Source organism: Pristiophorus japonicus, chromosome 5 (genome assembly GCF_044704955.1).
Source record: "Pristiophorus japonicus isolate sPriJap1 chromosome 5, sPriJap1.hap1, whole genome shotgun sequence".
Lineage (NCBI taxonomy): Eukaryota > Metazoa > Chordata > Chondrichthyes > Pristiophoridae > Pristiophorus > Pristiophorus japonicus.
The window spans coordinates 255608499-255620403 of NC_091981.1; the positions used below are offsets into that span (position 1 = coordinate 255608499).

The following is an 11905-nucleotide window of genomic DNA, read 5'->3' on the forward strand; positions in this document are numbered from 1 at the left end:
AAAGGGGTAGGCATCAAATTCACACATATCAGGAGCCCTTAAAGGGCATAGGTCACAATCAAAAGTATATTCACATGAGAAAGGCCAAAATTAACTTCAACTTTTCCAAATGCTGCAAAGGCCCACAATGTATATTCTAGCCTTTCCAAGGACTGTATGAGCAAAATAGAAATAGCGAGGAAGGAAAAAAACTAAGAAAAGGCAAAACAAATAAAATGGCAGGAAACAGTGGGGGTAATTTTACGCTTTATCACTGGTCGTGAATCACATGGGGTGGGGTGGAGGGTGGGGGGTTGCAGGGTTGCCTGCCCCTAGGTAGAATCCCACCCGATTTTCATCTCATTGAATTCAATAGTGTGATAATTGTCCAGGCTCTACACCGGGCAAGCAATCCAATTTGCCAGATTACTGCTCAGGTGGCGACAGTCAAAATTACCCCCAGAATCTGTGGGCAAGTCATGTAGTAGTGCAGCACAGGGAGTTGGCTGGTGATTGGGGGCGTTACTAGATTAGGTGGGTACAGGGAAAGTCGGCTTGTTTATCATTTCAGGCATCTTCACTAAAGGAAAGCAGAGGCCTGGCATGAGGTGGACACCATGTTCAATGCTGTGTCCACCACTTGATGGGGAATGGATGCAGAAGACAGGTGCACCATTTAGGAGGTGGAAAACGCAAATGTGCAATATTTTGCCTGCTGTACATTTCCAATGTCTGAGTCTCAGCTGTGGCTTGGTGGGTAGCACACTCACCTCTGAGTCAGAAAGTTGTGGGTTCAAGTCCCACTCCAGAGACTTGAGCACAAAAATCTAGGATGACACTCCTGTGCAGTGCTGAGGGAGCGCTACACTGTCAGAGGTGCCGTCTTTTGGATGAGAAGTTAAAGCGAGGCCCTGTCTGCCCTCTCAGATGGACATAAAAGAGCAGGGAAGTTATCCCTGATGTCCTAGCCAATATTTCTCCCTCAATCAACATCACTAAAACAGATTATGTGGTTATTATCTTTCTTTCTCTCTTTCTTGCTCTTTCTTTCTCTCTCTCTCTCTCTCTTTCTTTCTCTCTTTCTCTCTTCCTTTCTCTTTTTCTTTCCTTCCTTCCTGCTGGCCCTAACCAAACCCCTACACAACTATAATTATTTCAGCAGCGCATGCACATGATGCAACTTATATTTGACAACTTTGGCGCATTCAAATTACAAGTTCTTTGGAGAAGACCAAATTGGATAGCATTTTACACAAGAGAATCAAGAGAGAAAAGAAAGTGGAAATCACAAGCCATTCCTCAAATCGAGTGCTTGTCCCATCCAGCTCTCATATCATGTTCCCCTTCTCACTGACTACCATACCGACATACACATCACCACACAAATATCGCGTACACAGTGGGGCAAGTTTCCATTTTCACCACATGAGCGTATATCAATGGAATGAAAATCAGTCGGGTTCTATAATGGGCAGGAATTCTGCTCCGTCAAATTGGGGTGAAGATGAAAATTTACCCCAGTATTGTTTAATGCAAACTGTTTAAATGTCTGCTGGAGCCCACAATCTAACATCTGTTTTTTTTCAGTCATTGCAACATTATGATTGCTAATGAATCATCATTTTGTGGAAACAAATATATTTTTCTGACAGTAAAGCATCACCTGAACCGTAAATGTAATTGCCATCTTACATGTAACTAAAATTAGCAGGGAAGAGGTGTCAGAAGGAGTCAGAGGTTAATTTGTCTCAAAATTAAATGATGAATAAATGTCAGAAAATAAGGCACTAAAATATGCAATAAGTTAATCATCAAGCGATGCACACACCAATAAATATTTAATTTGACCTTTAGCCTATTGAAAATTCATTTCAATACACAGTAGAAATCTGTACGTAGTGAGCCAAGGGCTAATTACATACATATATTACCTTTAGGTTTCCATTTATAATTTTGCATTAAACATTTCACTCTGCATTTTCTAATCATGGCACTCTGCAGCCATCAATCAAGGCTAGGATAAGGATGGTTTATGTTTGACCAGAGGACTGCTGATTTTTATTGGCCTTTCCCAAATGTCTCCCTTCACCTTCCAAAGATGATGACGTGCCAGAATTCAGTGGGCACTAGCTGCTCTCAGATATCATCGAGAAAGAAAGAAAAGAAGGAAGGAAGGAAGGAAGGAAGGAAGGAAGGAAGGAAGGAAAGAAAGAACTTGGATTTATATAGAAACATAGAAACATAGAAAATAGGTGCAGGAGTAGGCCATTCGGCCCTTCAAGCCTGCAGCACCATTGAATAAGATCATGGCTGATCATTCACCTCAGTACCCGTCTCCCGCTTTCTCTCCATACCTCTTGATCCCTTTGGCCACAAGGGCCATATCTAACTCCCACTTGAATATATCCAATGAACTGGCATCAACAACTATCTGCGGCAGGGATTTCCACAGGTTGACAACTCACTGAGTGAAGAAGTTTCTCTTCATCTCAGTCCTAAATGGCCTACCTCTTATCCTAAGACTGTGTCCCCTGGTTCTGGACTTCCCCAACATCGGGAACATTCTTCCCGCATCTAACCTGTCCTGTCCCATCAGAATCTTATATATTTCTATGAGATCCTCTCTCATCCTTCTAAACTCCAGTGTATAACGGTCCAGTTGATCCAGTCTCTCCTCATATGTCAATCCAGCCATCCCTGGAATCAGTCTGGTGAGCCTTCGCTGCACTCCCTCAATAGCAAGAACGTTCTTCCTCAAATTAGGAGACCAAAACTGAACACAATACTCCAGGTGAGGCCTCACCAAGGCCCGGTACAATTGCAGTAAGACCTCCCTGCTCCTATACTCAAATCCTCTAGCTATGAAGGCCAACATGCCATTTGCCTTCTTCACCACCTGCTGTACCTGCATGCCAACTTTCAATGACTGATGAACCATGACACCCAGGTCTCGTTGCACCTCCCCTTTTCCTAATCTGCCACCATTCAGATAATATTCTGCCTTCGTGTTTTTGCCACCAAAGTGGATAACCTCACATTTATCCACATTATACTGCATCTGCCATGCATTTGCCCACTCAGCTAACCTGTCCAAATCACCCTGAAGCCTCTAAGCATCCTCCTCACAGCTCACACCGCCACCCAGTTTCATGTCATCTGCAAACTTGGAGATATTACACTCAATTCCTTCATCCAAATCGTTAATGTATATTGTAAAGAGCTGGGGTCCCAGCACTGAGCCCTGCGGCATTCCACTAGTCACTGCCTCCCATTCCGAAAAGGACCCGTTTATCCCGACTCTCTGCTTCCTGTCTGCCAACCAATTCTCTATCCACGTCAGAACATTACCCCCAATACCATGTGCTTTGATTTTGCACACCAATCTCTTATGTGGGACCTTGTCAAAGGCGTTTTGAAAGTCCAAATACACCACATCCACTGGTTCTTCCTTGTCCACTCTACCAATTACAACCTCAAAAAATTCCAGAAGATTTATCAAGCATGATTTCTGTTTCACAAATCCATGCTGACTTGAATCGATCCTATCACTGCTTCCCAAATGCGTTGCTATTTCATCCTTAATAATTGATTCCAACATTTTCCCCACTACTGATGTCAGGCTAACCGGTCTATAATTTCCCGTTTTCTCTCTCCCTCCTTTTTTAAAAACTGGTGTTACATTAGCTACCTCCAGTCTATAGGAACTGATCCAGAGTCGATAGACTGTTGGAAAATGATCACCAATGCATTCACTATTTCTAGGGCCACCTCCTTAAGTACTCTGGGATGCAGACAATCAGGCCCTGGGGATTTGTCGGCCTTCAATCCCATCAATTTCCCCAACACAATTTCCCGCCTAATAAGGATATCCATCAGCTCCTCCTCCTCACTAGACCCTCGGTCCCCTAGTACATCCGGGAGGTCATTTGTGTCTTCCTTCGTGAAGACAGAACCAAAGTATTTGTTCAATTGGTCTGCCATTTCTTTGTTCCCCATTACTAATTCACCGGAGTCCGACTGCAAGGGACCTATGTTGTCTTCACTATTCTTTTTTTCTTCACATATCTATAGAAGCTTTTGCAGTCAGTTTTTATGTTCCCGGCAAGCTTCCTCTCGTATTCTATTTTCCCCCTCCTAATTAAACCCTTTGTCCTCTGCTGCGTTCTAAATTTCTCCCTCCTTTTGCTGCCTTTTCTGGCCAATTTATATGCCTCTTCCTTGGATCTAACACTATTCTTAATTTCCCTTGTTAGCCATGATTGAGCCACCTTCCCTGTTTTATTTTTACTCCAGACAGGGATGTACAACTGTTGAAGTTCATCCATGTGATCTATAAATGTTTGCTATTGCCTATCCACTGTCAACCCTTTAAGTATCATTTGCCAGTCTATTCTAGCCAATTCACGCCTCATGACGTCGAAGTTAGCTTTCCTTAAGTTTAGGACCCTAGTTTCTGAATTAACTGTGTCACTCTCCATCTTAATAAAGAATTTCACCATATTATGGTCACTCTTCCCCAAGGGGCCTCGCACAACAAGATTGCTAATTAATCCCTTCTCATTACACATCACCCATTCTAGGATGGCCAGCTCTCTAGTTGGTTCTTCGACATATTGGTCAAGAAAACCATCCCTAATACACTCCAGGAAATCCTCCTCTACAACATTGTTACCAGTTTGGTGAGCCCAATGTATATGTAAATCAAAGTCGCCCATGATAACTGCTGTACCTTTATTGCACATATCCCTTATTTCTTGTTTGATGCTGTCCCCAACTACTGTTTGGTGGCCTGTACACAACTCCCACCAGCGTTTGCTGCCCTTTGTTATTCTGCAGCTCCACCCATCTCGATTCCACATCATCCATGCCAATGTCCTTCCTTACTATTGCATTAATTTTCTCTTTAATCAGGACCTTTCACGACCACCAGATGTTTTACAGCCAATACGTACTTTTGGAGTGTAGGAAACTGTTGTAATGTAGGAAACTGTTGTACATCACTGTTGTGATGTGTGAATCCCAACAACGTGCTGTAGATAATGTGGTTCCAGCATGGCACCATTGGGACCACTACTTATCAGGTGCGCTGACGTCATATTCGCATAATAGGTCAACTCATTTTAATATATGTTGTGGTGCTCTCGCTCAAGGAGTGGGGGGAAAGCCAACTGCCACAGAGGGACCACCAGTTTCCCTGGCAATGCAATGCCAGCTTATGGGAGCTGGCAGTAAACTCAGTTGAAGTACATCTTAACTTTATTATATGTACGACTGTATGGTAACACGAACAAAGGGGTTGTTATTTTTGAGCAGTCTGTTCTAATTGCTGCCTGGAGACCCTGGGAGTTTCTGCAGCAATTGATATTTTCCTCAGTGTTGTTATTGCTGTTGAGAATGATTAATGCTGAAACTGAGGTACATTTTCAACTTGACACCCAGGCGTTTCCTTTCAACGTGCTTGCGATATTAGAAAGAGCGAACAAAGGATATCTTTATGAAATGCATCTTCACATTAAAACAAGAGGAATTCTTACCCCCTGGGTGTGCCAGGAAGAGAAGCAGTGTACACTGGCAGGGCAAACAGCAAGAAGTCATGTAGAATCAACAAAAACAACAACTTGTATTTATATAGCGCCTTTAATGTAGTGAAACGTCCCGAGACGCATCACAGGAATATTATGAGACAAAAAAATGTGACACTGAGCCACATAATGAGAAATTAGGGCAGGTGACCAAAAGCTTGGTCAAAGAGGTAGGTTTTTAAGGAGTGCCTTGAAGGAGGAAAGAGAAGTAGAGAAGCGGAGAGGTATAGGCAGGGAATTCATAAGAAATAGGAGCAGGAGTAAGCCATTTGTCCCCTCGAGCCTACTGTGCCATTCTATAAGATCATGGCTGAGCTTAGGGCCTATGGCCAGATCTTTGAGCTCGCTTCGGCAGCACATATACTAAAATTGGAATGATACAGGGAAGATTAGCATGGCCCCTGCGCAAGGATGACATGCAAATTCGTGAAGCATTCCATATTTTTAGGGAAGTGAAGTTGAAGCCAAGATCAGATCAGCCATGCTCTTATTGAATAACGGAGCAGGCTTGAGAGGCCAAATGGCTGACTCCTGCTCCTATTCCTTATGTTCTTATGTTTCTTATCTAGGCAACAGAAGGCACGGCCACCAATGATTGACCGATTATAATCAGGGATGCTCAAGAGGGCAGAATTAGAGGAATGCAGACATTCTCGGGGGGGTTGTGGGGCTGGAGGAGATTACAGAGATAGGGAGGGGCGAGGCCATGGAGGGATTTGAAAACAAGGATGAGAATTTTGAAATCGAGGCTTAACCGGGAGCCAATGTAGGTCAGCGAGCTCAGAGGCAGGCCGAAATTAGATAACTCAGTACAAACTAGGAATATAACCTCGGACTTTTTTCCTGATCCATATTCTTCAGTTCCACAAGCTAGTGAAGTCACCAGTCATGGGTACATTATAACCCATTTAATCAGGTATCTATTGACTGCACATTTGAGCCTTTTATTAACAGTCTGGGGTACCATAACGGTATATATCTGATTTGCCTACTAATTCTAAATGTAATAGGAAAAATACAAAACAAAATGCAAAATAACACTGAATGTAATTAAGATAGCTGTATATTCAGTGATAGCACTAACTTGCTCGTTGAGATAGATTTTGAATGTAAACTAGTGTATAACGGGTGAAGCTGAATCAGTAGACCATTTTACACTGTCGCAATAAACTCAAAATGTCCCCGGTTATACTTTGTTTTCTGCTGTGCGCAAATTGGCTGCTGCGTTTCTTACTTTACAACAGTGACTACACTTCAAAGGTATTTCATTGGCTTGAAAGCGTCATGAGGTCTTGAAAGACACTATACAAATGCACGTCTTTCCTTCTTTCTTCTTTCTGAAAATTGACACACAAGAAATTAATATTGCCTTGCTGTATTCCTAATTGGAGGCTGCCCCATTATCCGGCTTCATTATATCGCAACAGGGGACTTCTGTCCTCTGACTGCCTCTGTCCAATTACTTTAAAGCATCAGACAAACATAACAAATAATTGCTGAGAGACACTTGCCCGGTACACGCACACATAACTCTGCTTGTACCATCTACGATACAGGTCCAAACACTCTTTCAATGTTTAATATGGAGTGCTTTTATGTAATATAAATATAAAATTATTATACTGTCTAGCACATTAGCAAATGTAGACAAGATGTCAGTGTTCATCATTTTAACTCTGTCTAAACTTGAAGAGTTTAAGGAAACATCGGCAGACCAACAATAAAATCATGTGACTTAGGTTTATTGCATTCGCCATGACAAGAAGTGCTGCACCCCTTGCCTTTATTACCTGGGATACTAGAAGGGCTAGACACAGGAATGTTTTTTAATGTAAGGAGGACTTGAGTAGGCTAATTTTAACCCTTCTGTCTGGCGGGAATGGTGAGATGGCGGCGGGGAGTCCACGATACATTCCTGCCACGTTCCCGCCCCCCCCCCACCATTTTTACTTACTTGACTTCAGGCACAAGAAAGCCACCTGCCCCAGAGGAGCGGGGTCCTAATTTAAATCGCAGTGCCCAATGATGTCATTGGAATTCGCACACCATTTTAATTGCGGGCCTGACTACAGCCCGTATAGACTCTGGCCTGCCAGAAAAGGCTGGCAGCAGCAAGGATCTATGTACTTCCAGTGTGGTGTGTGATATAGAGATACAAAAAGAAAACAAATCGCAAATACCAGAAAGTTGAAATGAAAAAGAAAAGCATAAAATACTGGAAATCATCATTATCATCATAGGCAGTCCCTCGAAATCGAGGAAGACTTGCTTCCACTCTAAAAGTGAGTTCTCAGGTGGCTGTACAGTCCAATGCAGGAATTACAGTCTCTGTAACAGGTGGGACAAACAGTAGTTGAAGGAAAGGGTGGGTGGGGAACCTGGTTTGTCGTGCGCTCCTTCAACTGTCTGCACTTGTTTTCTGCATGCTCTCGGCGAATGAGGCTTGAGGTGCTCAGCGCCCTCCCGGATGCTCTTCCTCCACTTTAGGCGGTCTTGGGCCAGCGATTCCCAGGTGCCAGTGGGGATGTTGCATTTTATCAAGGAGGCATTGAGGGTGTTCTTGAAACATTTCCTCTGCCCGCCTGGGGCTCGCCTGCCCTGTAGGAGTTCTGAGTAGAGCACTTGCTTAGGGAGTCTTGTGTCGGGAATGCGGATGATGTGGCCCACCCAATGGAACTGGTCAATTGTTATCAGCGCTTTGATGCTGGGGATGTTGGCCTGGGCGAGGGCACTGATGTGGGTGCATGTATTCTCCCAGTTGATTTGCAGGATCTTGCGGAGGCAGCGCTGGTGATACTTCTCTAGCGCTTTGATGTGTCTGCTGTATATAGTCCACGTCTCTGAGCCATATAGGAGGGCAGGTATCACTACTGCCCTGTAGACCATAAGCTTGGTGCCAGATTTGAGGTCCTGGTCTACAAACACTCTCTTCCTCAGGTGACCGAAGGCTGTGCTGGTGCACTGGAGGCCAGTTAAGAAAGCCCTATACAGCTCCCCCTCACTGCCAACCTGGCGACCCTCAATGACCCCTGAGACGCAGAGTGCCAACAGCGCTTGGTCTGCCCTCAAGGCCTCCATAATCAGCGCCTGCGAAGAGATGCTCGGTCACTCGACCAGGAAACACCAAGACTGGTTTGATGAGAATGACCAAGAGGTCCAGGAGCTAATAAGCCTCAAGCACAAGGCATTTCTGAACTTAAAGCAACAACCCAACTCGGGAGCAGCCAAGCAGCTCTACAGGCGGCGGAAGGCCGGGGTCCAATAAAAAACCCGCGACCTAAAGAATAGATGGTGGGTGGAGAAAGCACAAGAGATCCAACAGCTGGCTGACAACCATGACATGCGAGGATTCTTCAGCGCAGTCAAGACCACCTATGGTCCAAGCACTGGAAATACACAATTAGCCTATAAGCAACTGACAATGAAAAGGATAGGTTAATGTTTCCGGTACACAAACCGAAAAACATAAAAGAGGCCATAGAACTGATGATATGTTACCTATTATCATAAAAAGGCAGTTCATTAATTAAATAGCATGTGTTTTGATTTAAGTTGGAATTTAAGAAGTAAAATCATGCTGGATGATGTCCGGACATCACATCGGTCTTAAAAAGACAAAACGAACACTAAAGCAATTCAAGGAAGCAATTAGGAAAGCAAGAAAATGTATGATGAATAAGTGGCCTAGAAATTGGATCAAGGGTAAAAAAGGGCTCAACAAGGCGGGTGGCATGCGCGCGCCACTCCACACTAGATATGCACTACCTGCCATATTGGTAAAAGCTCCTCCATAAGAGTCTAGGGTATGCACAAGCATTAGAACCTTGCATATGCATACAGAGGGCCTAGCACTTGTTTGAAGCCAGCTTTGCAAAATTCGATTGCGCACGAACGCAGCAAGGGTCCTGCAAGCTGTGGTCAATTTCTTCAGCTGCCCGGCTGCCAAACCAACGATCCTCAAAGGGCCCGCTGAAGGTTGACACTGGTAAGTTTTTTATCTTCCTCCCGGCTCCACAATAAATCCATGGGCCGCTGCCGGCCACCACTTGGCCCCCTCTCACAATTGCCTCACACCCGCGGACCCTCCTCAGGACCTCGGCCGGCGATGAGGCTGGTGGACTAATAATCCATGGTCCTGCCGCCGGCTTGGTTCAGCACATGCAGCCTGCGCTACATGGGGATCAGGCCCCGATGGGGAAGCAATCCAATATCCAGGCCAGTGTCTATTCTGGTTGGATTTCTTTAAGTAGCTCCAAGAAAGAGTAGCGTTTAATATGTAGAACATATTCCAATTAGGCTCAAAGTTCATGCTTGTCTACTTTGTTTCATTTGAAAGAACTTCTGGTTTAGTATTTCAAACTTAGTTTAGTTTTGAAAGGGAGGAAGTCTTATATGAACAAATCTTCCAATATCTTGTTGCCTGCATGTTTTCAGATTACCTATGAATAAATTCTGTTGTCTAAGATGATATTCAGGGATCTCTCATTGCCCTATTCAATTGTTTCTATGTTACAGTTGACAGTTTTTTGGCTCAGTTATACTACAGAAGCAATTCAGTGCGTGCTTTGGGTCACACCGATGCAGGGTCTGTACTATTACTCCAGTTCAAGACAGACAATTTCAGCACGAGTCTAAAGTGGTGTGACCCCAGCTCAGGAAGCTGGCTTGACACTGATTACTTAGAAAGAGGCGAGCAGGACAGTAGCTGGCATTTGGGCATGAGTGAGCTTGGCTGGAGATGGTGGATCGTGTCAGATGGTTCCCCGAGCAGACTGTCAAACTCATTTGGCAGAATGTCTCATCGTCAGAGCTTCTACATAAGCACCAAGACATAGCTTGGCTGATGGTGAGAGGGGCCTTACCCGTCAGATCCTTCATGCACAGCCAGCGTCTCAGCAGCACGGCACGCTGTCCTCGAGTCGGCTGCGGTGCGGACGAGTCTGTCATCCATCTCCTTCAGGATTGCGTCTTTGCAAGGCAGGTCTGGAAAGTGATGCAGTGGTTGCTGTCAAGGTTCATCCCGAGCAGCTCCGTAACACAGGACTCTGTGCTCTACAGACTGTTCCCAGGGACGCAAGACAGACATCATCTGCTGCTGGAGGGCCAGCAACTCGATGAAAGACGCACTTTAGTCTTCCCGAAACTTGCTAGTCTTCCAGAGCAAGGAGTTGTCCACGACCGAGTGTTGCAGACTGGCGCAATCCAAGGTCCAGGAGTACGTGCTGAGGGATGCACTAAAGGTTGGTGCAGCCGCCACAAAGGCACAATGGGGAAGGGCCACAGTTTAAGGCCCTTCTGCCACAGTAAACCAGGGGTTCGAATCAGTATAAACCCCGCCTCGGGCTGTATGACAAAGAAACTGTTAATAGTGAACATGTACTTGTTAGTCTGTTTGTGTACACAGAGCACCATGTACTGAGATCACCTGTATTGTGCCATGTATAATGTAATTTTTGGATTGTTTTGCAATGTATTGTGGAAAGAAATGTAAATGTGTTCTCATACGTTCCATGTACTGCTTTCATCTGCAGAGTGCTATATGTAACGTGATTTGTGGATTGTATTGCAATGTATCCTGGAATGTAATGTAAATCTGTTCTTATCAGTTCCATGTACTACTTTCATTTGTATAGTGCCACATGTAACGTGATTTGTGGATTGTTCTGAACTTTAATATCATGTAACCAAATGTACTGTATGGAATTGTTGACAGCATCCAAATTAACTGAACTGTTTCCAATTGTATTGTGAACATTTTTATATGAATAAAGTATATATTTTTGAAACAAAAAAAAATGAATGAGCTTGGCTGTGTTGAGAAGGGCCCTCCCCTCAGATCCTTCATGCACAGCCAGCATCTCAGCACCATGGCATGCTGTCCTCGAGTCGGTTGCAGTGGGGACGAGACCGTCATCCTTCTGGAATGTGCCTTTGCAAGGCAGGTCTGGAAAGAGATGCAGTGGTTTCTGTCGAGGTTCATCCCGAGCAGTTCTGTAACACAGGACTCTGTGCTCTACAGACTGTTCCCAGGGACGCTCACCCGAGAAAGACATCAACTGTGGCTGGAAGACTTATCAACTCGGTGAAAGGCGCCGTTTGGTCTTCCCGAAACTTGCTGGTCTTCCAGAGCAAGGAGTTGTCCACGACCGAGTGTTGCAGATTGGCGCAATCCAAGGTCCAGGACTACGTGCAGAGGGATGCACTAAAGGTTGTTACAGACGCTGGAAAAGCACGATGGGGAAGAGGCACAGTTTAAGGCCCTCCCGCCACTGTACACCGAGGGGCTGGAACCAGTATAAAAAAAACCCTCGGGCTGTATGATGTAGAAAATGTTTTTAATGAAA

The 11905-nt window shown here is 44.6% G+C and overlaps 1 non-coding gene across 1 annotated transcript; it reads left to right on the forward strand.

The window, feature by feature from the left end:
• The first annotated feature begins 5900 nt into the window (after positions 1-5900).
• Positions 5901-6007, forward strand: LOC139264950 (U6 spliceosomal RNA). Its single transcript, XR_011593432.1, has one exon. It is a non-coding gene; the product is annotated as a U6 spliceosomal RNA (small nuclear RNA).
• The last annotated feature ends 5898 nt before the right edge of the window (positions 6008-11905 follow it).